The sequence below is a fragment of the Neophocaena asiaeorientalis genome, unplaced genomic scaffold (genome assembly GCF_003031525.2).
Source record: "Neophocaena asiaeorientalis asiaeorientalis breed wild unplaced genomic scaffold, Neophocaena_asiaeorientalis_V1.1 scaffold340, whole genome shotgun sequence".
NCBI lineage: Eukaryota > Metazoa > Chordata > Mammalia > Artiodactyla > Phocoenidae > Neophocaena > Neophocaena asiaeorientalis.
This window is the reverse complement of record NW_020172733.1, coordinates 2,299,586-2,311,568: the sequence shown is the minus strand read 5'-3', so window position 1 is coordinate 2,311,568 and position 11,983 is coordinate 2,299,586. Positions and strand designations below refer to the sequence as shown.

Sequence of the window (11,983 nt, the reverse complement as noted above, 5' to 3'; positions counted from 1 at the left end):
TCTTCTTCCCTTAAGGCAGAAAAAGTTGGAGAAACTGGGCATGTTAATAATTAGCAGGACCGGGACTCGGGATGCAGCAGAAAGCTGTTAAATTTTCATTGCCCTCTAAGAAAAACAGACGGCATCGCCAGTGACTGTTGGCAGTGCCATGTCATTTGGGGGACTTCGGGAAAATTGTCCACAGATTGTCTTCAGGAGGCTGAAGAAGGAGGTGGGGGTGGGGGGAGGATGGCTGGCACTGCCCTGAGTTCCAGCTTCCCTGAGGAGGATTCAGAGTCTTAAGCCAAACACGTTTGGTTGCTGATTTTGAAGAGTATGGTAGGCAGAGCTGCGGCCCTGAGCAGGGTGAAGAACACAGCATGGGAACTGCCTAAAGGAAAAGAACATGTAAGGATCTTGCCTCTCCCGAGGAGTTAAGATGCATTTGTGCTATAAAAAGCATGCATATATACGTGGCTTTGGGGACGGGTTTTATGAGGGACGGGTTTTATGAAGGACAGATTACATGTGATGAAATTGTATTTGTGCATGCCGGTACAGTTTTGTCTACCCCCCGATTTTAACCAGACCTCAGAAGGCACTGTCTGCCGCTGATGTTATATAATTGATGCGGTTCACCATCAGTTAATTTATAATGTGCCTCTGGAGTAAAAGGAACTTCCGTCTATTACTTCAGACAAACCCAAGGTGTAGATGGGTGAGGGTTGCTGAATGTTTGCCCTGGTCTGGCTCCAGATGTGTGAGCTCAGCTGTTGCCTGTCACTTAGGTGACAACTGGCCTTTTCCCACTAAGCTTTTGCTGTCTCCATTATCCTCAGTGAAGTGTCAATGTTCAGCCGCCTTCTATTATCAGAGTAGACTCTAGCCCCTTGGGAGGTGGCAGCCTTGTTTCACCATCCCCAACAATATGTCTGTTTTCAGACTCTAGGAAGGAAAAAAAAAAATCCCATGACAGCAAGATAGATACATTTTGAATTGAGCACCAACTTAATCCAAAGATTCTGCTTTAATCAAGACAGCTCTGGAAGGATGACGCAATATTTGTCAAGCCTTTTTCTTTGGAACAATATTTACTCCCACTAGGGGATTTTAAACTTAAACAGCAGCCATTTATCTTGCTGTCTGGTGGGGCCCGGTTCAGTTTGCCTCCATGTGGTCCTAGCCTAGGTGGCTGGGCCGGGCCTGGGACAGGAATCTGTCATTGTAGCCCAGCTGGAGCCTGAAGAAAACAAAATACAGCACCTGCTGGTACCAGGAGGTTCCTAAATGCCATCAACTGGCGAGTCAGGAAACACAGAAGGAGATATTTTACAAGCTCTTCCAGAAATGTTTATACAAAGGATTTAAAGGTTAACAATGCATGTGTTCTACATATTAATACTAAAAGGTGCTAGAAATGAATGGACGTTACCCACAGTTGAAAGTTAGCACACTTGCTGATGAACTTGAAAATCTCTCTTTTAATAAACCATGGCTAACAATAGTGACTTCTTGTGAATCAGTGTGGGAGGGAGGGAGAGAGGCCTAAAGGACTGGATGGGACATAGGGGTAGCTATATTGATGTGAGAGAATGGATTTTGTAAATTAATTTTCAATCCTTAATTTGGTACTAATTGGTGATTTATCACTGAGGGAGCCTGTTGGTTCACAGGTTTTTAAAAGAAAAGTGATGTATTTTACTCAAGTGACAGATTCAATCAGTTCTGCCAGCAATACCACTGAACCTTTAATTAAAAGTTTATCATGTTTTTAAAATCAAGTCCATGGAACCGCCATTTGTCTCTATAATAAAGGAGGTGGTAATGAGTCAGCTTGGGTCACCCAAATAAAAGCTAATATCAGCTGGAGGAAAAAAAAGACCCTTATAGGGTTAATAGCTAAACTATTAAGTTTAGAGTCAGATATGGGTAAAAGTCTGGTTATTCCTAATGTCCTCTGCTATGATAACTCTGAAAAGACACAAAAGAAAAAAAGGTGACAATTTAAAATTTCTTAAGTTAGAATTTTAAAAAGTAAGCTGAAATCTAAGTTTTAAAAAGTGACACTGTAAGATAATTTCTCTAAAACCATTGATAATTACTTGAAAACCAAATACAAATACTTGAGTATTATGAGTGACTTTTCATAATACTCGTGAGATGGAACAAGAATTTTTAAAATGATTCTCCAGTAATTAAGTAACTATTTTAGTGATATAGTTTGGGTTGTCCATATTACAGGAAACAATTTTCAGAAAAGATTATTCTAGTTAACTACTGTTAATTTTCCCATTAAGGCGGTGTCTAAAGAGTAAATTTTTCCTTTTAAAGAAGGAAAGTAATTTTGAAAATCAAAGTGATTCTCATCTGTGCATAGAAATGTTAAAGATGCCAGTAGACCAGGGTATACTCCTTCCCCTTGGGAAAAAAAATAGCTCTCTCTCTTTTTTTCCCTCCAGGTTACATAAAATAATGTTAATTGTTTAACTCTTATTCATGTGAGAATATTCAGTTTGCTTAAATGCAGGTCCAATTATTTCACAATAACGAGGAATTAGGCAAGTAAATGAGTTATATTTCTTAGTTGGTTGGTTGGTTGGTTGGTTGGTGTTTTGAGGGGCCACTCCTGCTTTGTCTTCTGGTCACAGAATAAAGCAGTACCGTATTACACACTAATGTCTTTAGAAGGTCGTGTTAGCAAACGAGCTGGGAGAGGGAAGTACGGTAGTCCTGGTGCCAAGTCCTGCCTTGATGCAGTTCCTTGAAACCTCAGGCGGTACGTGGAGCCAGAGCCGAGTGCCAGGACCCAGCCGGCCCCCCTTCTGGACTCTTCCGTCTCTGGATGCACACAAGCCTAGCACCTCAGCGCCGCCAGCAACCAATAGCCAACCTTCCTGTCTGTGGCCGTGCAGAACTGAAGTCGCGGAGGTTAACTAAGTGTGTGTTGGTGGAGGAACATTCTGGAACAGTGGAAAAGGCCTGGCCCGAAATGGCACACGGGGGTCCACCTCACTCTCCATTTCCCTCACTCTCCTCTCTCCTGAAGGAGGGATGGGGCGAAGAGACAGGCTTTACAAGATGGAGCACGCTGGTGTCATGACACTCCTGGCGCAGAGACACGACAGAATAATCGGACCCCTCTCCCGTGTGCCAGAATGACACGATTTTTCCAAGAACCATTCCTGAGCCAGTGGTCCACTGGCTCTATTTCCAGTCCCCGGGGGGCGGGAGGGGGGACGGGTTCAAGCCTCTCAGAAAGAATGCAGTAATTCTTCCTGTGTCTCTGTTTTGTGCGCTTGTTTAGACTAAACTCTAAATGCATTTTGGTCACTTTTGAATGGACCTCTCTAGAACAAGAAGGATTGCCCAGCCTGAACTGATTAGACCTCTCCAGATTCATTTCCTTATGAAGAGAGATTTTAAATGTAAAATAAAAATAAAAATACCAGCAAGACAGAAGCCAGTGTAAACATTTTAAAACTTAGAGCTCTAAACTAGCAAGCAACTGTCATTCCCCTTTACTTAACTTTTTCCTTCCTGTCTATAACTTCGTCTGAAGCGATTCTATAAAACAACTGACCAGTTCAACAGCAGTTGCATTTTTTCTCACTGGTAGGTTTGTCCTAAAGTCTTGGGAGAGAAGCCTTTCATTTCGAGTGGATTACACTTCAGAAGAAAAAAAAAAAAGTGCGGGCTGTGTTATTTCAGTTGTTCAAGTACTAAAGTCATGTACTCCTTTCTAAGAGTTTTGTCCCGACTGCTGATTTATAGCACCCACCAGCTTTTGCTTTGTGTACGCTTCTCTCTGTTTCCTTCTTGTCTCATTGGGTCTCTGGAAAGAAAGAGTTGTCAATAATACAGTGAAAATATTGTAGTCAGATGTGGCCTTAAGGAGACCCCTGGGTGCAGCGTGCTCTCCCTCAGCTGCCCTGCTTTTATCTGCAGTGCAGATCCCACAGCTTACAATTATGGTCTTTGACTTTGGTAACAATTCTGTTTGAAATGTTTCCAATTACACACAATATTGGCGGCATGTAGCAGCTGCATGCCAAAAAGCATTTCCAAGTGTGTTCCAAGAATCAGGCTGTGATTGCTTTTAATTTAAATAAAGGCTATTTGGTTTCCTGGGAAGCTTTTTATAACCACCTTCTCTCCCCCACCCCATTTTTGTCACCTTTTAAAAAAAGTCTGATATAAGGTAGCCACCACTTAATGTGATACAGTATTGGCCCTGGTTTTCTAGGATGGCCCTTGGCTTTGTGCAAGCATGAGGACTGTTCAGTAAAGGAAAACGTAAAGAAACATTGTACAGCAGTTTGGATTTCCCCAAAGAAGAAAAGAAGGAAAGGTTATCTGATCACATATTGTAAGTAGCCAACGTTTTCGAATTTTTCCCCCTCCTTCTTTAGGGATCTGTCATTATAATTATCAATTTAGGTCACTGAAGATTATTGGGTACAGTGTCTTTCGTTCAACTTCTTCTACTTTTCTTTTTGTGAGCCCATGAACATACGTTAAAGACACATTAAAAAGGTAGAGAAAGTTCAATAAGAATATTCTTAAAACAGTGGGCATAGGGTGGGGGGCAGGGCAGGGAGGGAACCATGGAAATAATTTCACCATTCTACAGCAACCAAACCTGCCAGATCACCCACTCTGTGGGCTTGAAATCTCTGAACACTGAAACCTTTTAAAACAGTAGTGGCTTAAATCTTTTAATAGCTACCAGATATACTTGACTTATTAAATCTGAAAATAAGAAAATATACACTTTCAGGATTTAGAGTGAAGGGATTAGTAGCAGGACTGGGGGGTTCTGTTTCCAGGATGGTTTGTTGGCCCATTTGAAACATAACACCTGGAGCTAGAGGGTATCCAATAGCTGAGGTGCTAAGATGGTCCCAATTAGGGTGTTTTCACACAGGCTCTTTCAATCCTGGCAAACACATCCTATAGAATGTAGTGTTTCTTTGGGTTGAACAGTAGTTGACTTGCATAAATGCCAACATCTCTTCTGGCATTTTTGGAAATCTTCCATCATGTAATAAATAGTGCTGTATAATCCAAATTTGTAAATGCCATGTTTCATGTAGCCCCTGTAGAGACAGCTGAAATTAACCCAGGCTGCTAGGGATCATTGAGATCCTGGAGGTTAAGTTACTGCCTGCATCCAGTGTCCTACCACTAATGAATGATGGTGGGGGGCTTTGACCAAAGCTAGGAGAGGGTGCGAGGTTAGCCTTAGTGTAAGAAGCACCTACCAACCGACACTTAGACTTGTCCTTTCTCCTTGAAAAGTCTTTCAATTAAGCAAACCTTCTCAGAGGAAATTTATTCAACTCAAGGTAGAATGAGATTTATGTTGCTTTCCCAGCTGAGCACCCCAGCCTGCCAAATACTCAGTCCACCCAGGTCCATTGCTATAGTGACAAGACCCACTATAGTAACTATGGTTGAAGTAGAAAGTCTATTAAAACCCATTTCTATATTGGCCAGCTCCTCTGCCCTCGTTGCAGTGCAGTCTTCTGGATACACACACACACACACACACACACACACACACACACACACACACACACTCATACACAACATTCTTTTAATCTAATAATAGTAAACTGATTTAGACCATGTTATAGTTTCACGAGAGGCATTTGTACTTGTTTTTTTTTTTTGTCTTTTATCTCAGTGATAAATAAATAGTATGGTATTCTTCTGAAGAAACTCATAACTTGTTAACTGTAATTGATGTTTCCAACTCTGTTATTTACATGCTTGAATAATCTATGTTCCTTCGTTAGGATCTGAAAAAGACCTAGATAGCATGGCATTTTGTTTTGCTTTAAAATATCTCTGCCTTGAAATAGAGACACAGATGTAGAGAACAAACGTATGGACGCCAAGGGGGGAAAGTGGGGAAGGGAGGGAGGTGATGGGATGAAATGGGAGATTGGGATTGAAATATATACACTAATATGTATAAAATAGATAACTAATTTTTAAAAAGACCTAAAAATAAATAAATAAAATATCTCTGCCAAACAGTTTCAGGAACTGTTAGATTTTATGTAAGAAGACTCCTTAGTGCTCTAGTGTTGAAATACTTGTTATAATGTGTGTCAAAAGGAGACAGCATTTTAAATTCTTCCGTGACTATGTAATTAATAAGTATGTTCAGTGCTTGAAGTATGTGCATGTTACATAATTTTTAGAAAGAGATAAAGTTAGCTCTGAAGTGCATTAGAGCATCACAGATGTTTCTTGTAAGAAAATTCATATGCTTCTTAGGAATTTTGAACTCCTTTCTGATGCTTAGCTTTTGTTCCTTGCAAGGATCATATGAATAATTTCATTGAGTTGCTTCAGTTCTTATTTACACAAGCCTTGGGAAGGGAGCTGAAGTGATAAATAACTTGCCCCCTCACCTAGTTCTGAAATGCTTTAGCCTTTTATGTTTTTGTGAATGTGAAGGGAGGGAATAAAATATACAGAGAAGATGTTTGTGTTTAACTAACTTAATCATATAAGTTCCCTTTGTGGGTCTTCTATAAGCTTAAACAGCTTGTCAGGCTAATAGCCAAAAACATGTCCTCAAGTACTGCCAAACGTGTTAAAAGCAGACCAAGCTTTCTTCATATCGAGGTATTGGAAACATATTTTTTTTTAACCTTCTGAATTTTAGGAATAAACCAGAAAAAATCACTCTCTTCTTCTCCTTACCCACAAAAGCCAAAATTATTATTCAGTGCAGTGCTGAAATGAGAAACTGATAGGAATAATGATATTTGTGTGGGAGAGTTTTAAACTGGCTTGACTTGGCTGTTTAAGCAGGGAGCAACCAGGTTACAGTGGTACATGATGGGTCTTTGTTTTTTATGTGTTCATGTTGCCTGTACACACTAGCTTTTTTTACCTTGGTTCAGTAACTTTTGGTCAAGTACTTGTCCATTTATCCTGTTTCTTCTTGAGCAGAGATTCAAGAACAGACAGTGGTGATACAATATAATAGTACAGGAAAAGTCAGTTTTTCTACCATCATTTTCTGAAAATCAGAAAATTTGGACTGTAGTATAATAGCTGTGTGATTTCTAGTCAGCCACTCAGCCTTTCTGGGCCTCAGTTCCTCATATATAAAGTAAGGGAATTAGGCCAGGTCAGTGCATGTTAACCAAAGATTTGAACCGTAAACACCTATGGAGCTTTTTCAAAATGCAAATATACAGAGATTTTTAAGGCAGCAGGTTTGGGGTGGGGTCTTGCACATTTAACTTGAAAAAGCTCTTCAAGTAATTTGATACACAGCTGTGGTTAAGAGCCACTAAATTAGATGATCTCTAAGATTTCCTTCCAGTTCTAAAATTTTATGTTTCTAATCCTACCAGACTGAACATTTTTCCTTCCTTCCTTTCTGTTTTGTTCATTTGTTCATTCATTCTTAACAGCTACGTTCATTCCTAATGTTGCTGTCAAAATATAGACATCATTTTAACTCAGTTCTGGGAAGATCTATGTTCTGCTCCTGTGAGTAGATGGTAATTGATATAAGGGAGGAACAACATTAGTTCACCATTTCATACCCAACACCTAACACAGTGCCTGGCACATAGTGGACACTCAACAACAGAGAGCCCCAAAACTCAGGAATCTTTGAAAATGTGATGTTAGTTATTTTAGATTAATATGGTCGACATTCTGTAGTGTACACAGAAGTATAAATATAATGCTGTACACATGAAACATATAATGTTATAAGCCAATATTACCTCAATAAAAGATAAATTAAAAATGAAATAAAGTAAAATAATATGCTCAATATGTTTTCTGTCAGCCTTCAGGTACCTTTCAGGTAAAGTGCCTCCAAGTTTAAGACAATGGATGTAATTGTTCATCTGAAAGATAACATAATAAATACATTATTTACCTTATGTTTCCAGACTTTTGGGATACTCTATAGTGTACTGATTATAGTTTTTCCGAGATTAACAATTGGCCTCATTGCTTTAAATGTGGAGTTACATCACCTGAAAAGGTATCTGGAGGTTGACAAAAAAGATACTAAGCATATTACTTGAAAGTGCAATTAATGTACTATGAAAAACAGATTATCCTATGAAAACCATAATGTGTCTTATGTTTCCTTATCTCTTGGGCTCCTGCATTTGTTGAATGAATGATTGTTCCGTTTTCTGCCATGACCTATGTGTGTCAGTTTAAGAAGTATAACCCAACCAAATCACTATAAAGGTTTCAGAGCTCATCTGACAAATGTACAACTTTATTACAATTTTAAGTCTTATTTTAAAATATTTTAAATTACAAAGGTCAAACTTTTAAAATCGATTGCTAATTATAATTGTTTTTTATAGCCAGCAATTGTGTTGGATCCTTTTACAGACATGATTCCACATCATATATTTCATAACATATAAAGTGCTTTTAAAGTGTCCATATCCACAGTGCATGTGTGTATACACAGATATATGTATATGTACACACATGTGTATATTGTTCTAGATACGATAAATCAGAAAATCTCAATAAAATATGAGAAGCACACTCTGTTTTTCTCATAACTATGATGCATCTGAAAGTTTTATTATCAAGAGTAGGAAAACTCTTGGTTGCATAGTTTTGTGCAAATTGATTAAAAGAGTTTGTTGCTCATTTTGTTTCTCTGCTCTTCAGTCTTTGAAAAATTGGGTTATTTCCTATCATTATCCATTATTACCATTACTGTAGAACATAGACTAAATAAAAATAACTTAAACCAATCAGTATAACTGCTGGCTGTGTCTGCATAATAGGAACAAAAGGAGACATTTGATACTTACCTAGTTTACTTGATTTTTTTGTTGTTATTGTATGTTGCTGTTCTTGAGAGGAGGGAGGGTGTTGTTTTGTTTCTAATTAAAAGAACTTTAAAAATTCACCTTTCTAAAACCTGGATAACTGTCCAGTTTCCTCTGAACTTTTTCACTGTGAAGGCATGGCCAGTAGCAAAATCAGCTAGCGTGAGCTCTTTTTTCCTACACCCACTGCCAAATCAACTAATCAGGGCCTCAGAGTGGACATTGACACCTGAGTTATCTGCTTGGGTTGTTTGTACAACGCAACAGGAAAGCTCTCTCTTAGTCATTATGTGAAGGGATACTACTGTGAGGCATTTTAGTCAGGAAAGAGATTAAGTAGTCGCTAAACAGGGTTTCAGGATCATTGGAGATAAATTGAGGGCTGGTCCAAAGTATGGTATAAGCCTTATTATTTGTAGGTTTCACTTTCCTGAAGTTTCACAGCTAATCTTGTTTGTTCTGGACTTCAAGCTAATATAAAAGCACACGTGTTGGTTTTTCCAAGTGGGAAGATGGCTCACTCCATCCCTTCAGGTCTCGGCTCAAAAGGCATCTGATATCAGGGAAGCCCTCCCTGATCACCTTACATGAAACACCAGCACCCCTGCCTTCCCAGCCACCAGTTAGCATTCCCCAAACCCCTTAACCTGCTTCACTTTTCTCCATAGCACTTACCACTCCTGGACAGATATCTACTTATTGTAGCTGTTTGTTCCAGGAAGAAATCTCTATGCTGTCTTGTATATGGCTTTATGCCCATTCTTAGAGTAGTGCCTGGCACATAGTAGGGCACTACTTAATAAATACCTGCAGAATGAATGACTGCAAATATTTGGGGAGCTTCGAATTGGAACACCCCTCTCTGATCTAATAATATGTATAATAATGTGTATAAGCTAGTTAGAGGGTTTTACTCTTACATTCCCATTCTCATAATAGAATCATAAAGTTAGCAAATGGCCACTCTCATTTTACAGGGTAGGCATTTGTGGGCCATTTTAATGTTATATATAAAGTAAAAACGGAAACCAGGACTTCCCTGGTGGCACAGTGGTTAAGAATCCGCCTGCCAATGCAGGGGACACAGTTGGAGCCCCAGTCCAGGAAGATCCCGCATGTTGTGGAGCAACTAAGCCTGTGCGCCACAACTACTGAGCCTGCGCTCTAAGAGCCCGCGAGCCACAACTGCTGAGCCCGCGTGCCACAACTACTGAAGCCCGCGTGGCTAGAGCCCGTGTTCTGCAACAAGAGAAGCCACCACAATGAGAAGCCCGCGCACCGCAATGAAGAGTAGCCCCCCGCTTGCCGCAACTAGAGAAAGCCCACACGCAGCAGCAAAGACCCAGCGCAGCCAAAAAGAAAAAGAAAAAAAGGAAAATCTATATGTCATAAAATAACCCTTAGAAAAAACAAAAAAACAAAACAGAGACCTGACTGCTGTTTTTATCTGAGAGAAAATCTCCAAAACAGAGTCTTTTGGTGTATTTGGCTGGGGGCAGGGCAGCTACAGTGGAGTTTCTGAGCTGTTTCCTCCCTTATCTGAGTAAAGCCAGAGAAATCTTATGGAGTATGAGGAAAGAAACTGATCAAATACCCCTCCTCCCTTCTCTCCACCACAAAGTGCTCAATGATATGTAATTTTATAGCGAATCGATGCCATATTAATAGAAGTAAGACCAAATATTTGTGAGCTATGTGACTTCCCACTTCATAATGCACCCATGCTGTTCTGTAACCTTAAAAAAAAAAAAGGTAGTATCTTCTGACAGACTTTTATGTTAAAATAAGGATGATGGACTATCTTTCACTCAAGAAATCCCAACTTAAATTCCGGAGGTGAAAAGCTAATCCTCTAAGTGATTTCAGCCAGCTCAGTAGGAAACCTGGTTGCTTGAAATTATTATTTTAATGTCTCAGATTCCAGGGCTAAATTGGCGGTGAGTCAGCTTTCCTGTTAAGGAGCTGTGCCAATGTATTTGTCCAGAAATTATCATGTTTTAACTCAGGGGTTCTTTATTACTAATATGGCTAATACCTCCGAAGTACACAAAGCAATTTCAGATTCATCTCATTTACCTTCACTGCATCTTTGTGTAGAGGTCTAACCAAGGTTATCCCCAGTTTACTGATGGAGAAGCTGCCTGTTCGTTCAAGATGCACCTTCCTAAGGAGCTTTGGTTTGATGACTCCTAAATAAATTAGTAGTTCAATTTTTCTAGAGAAGGAAACAAAAGAAAGAGGAAAAATAAGCAAGCACTTACAATCTATCTAAAGTAGTTTGATGATGTTTTATTGTTTTGTAAACATTGCTGTGTTTATATTTGTTCTATATTAAATGCTTTTAGATAATTATAGCCTCTACTACTACTAACTTACATGTAATCTTGGACAAGTCACTTAATTTTTTGGACTTCTTACCCACTTTGTGCCTCAGTTTCCCGAATGATAAGTGAGAGGCCTGATGACATTTTAGGCTCAAAATTTCCTTGATTCTAAAATACTGGATTTGGAGGCTAAAACTTTAGGGGAATAGTTAATAAATGGGAGCTAATATTGTTATTATTATTAATTTTCATCATTACCTAAGTCCCTGACTAGAATTATTTAACAATCTACTCAAAATTATTCATGTTAACCAGGTGCAACTTTTAAAAATGGTCTCTTTATTCATGATTCAGTGTGGTCAATTCAAAATTCAACAGTAGCTGTGTTTTAAAGACCTAAGAGAATGTACACTTCCCGTTACCAAAAGTCTGGTTTAATAAGTTACATTATAATTTAATATGAGGAGCTAAAAAAATGCAGTAATATTCAGAGCAAATTATTAATCTGATGTAGTTACAACAATGGCATAGTTATATTCATACTAAAAGCTACAAACGTGAGTACTGTGTTTATACGTGGGAAATATGGAAAATTTATAAAGTAAGACTCAAAGTAGTATGTTCACTTACTTATGTAATCAATAGTGATTATAATTTTGTTTAAAATGTGTGTGTCCATTGACCAAATTGGAATTAATTGGGGGAGGTTTAGAGAGGGTTTGCTGGAAAATAAAAGTAGCCCAGCATCCATTTTAGTTGCATTCTTAATATTTTTTAAACCATAATAATATTCTTCCCCCCCCCCCCCCCCCCCAAACAAAAACAGGGAGAAAA

The 11,983-nt window shown here is 38.9% G+C and overlaps 1 protein-coding gene across 2 annotated transcripts in view; it reads left to right on the top strand.

Moving 5' to 3' along the window:
- Positions 1-11,983, top strand: part of PRICKLE1 (prickle planar cell polarity protein 1) — a 104,879-nt gene that overhangs the window by 753 nt on the left and 92,143 nt on the right. Inside the window, exons 1-2 of one of the 2 annotated variants that reach the window (XM_024740453.1) lie at positions 334-387; positions 4,223-4,345. The gene's annotated coding sequence lies outside the window, so the exon portion shown is untranslated. Of the gene's footprint in view, positions 1-333; positions 388-4,222; positions 4,346-11,983 lie in introns of those variants that run through there. The other variant, XM_024740452.1, reaches the window with a different exon arrangement.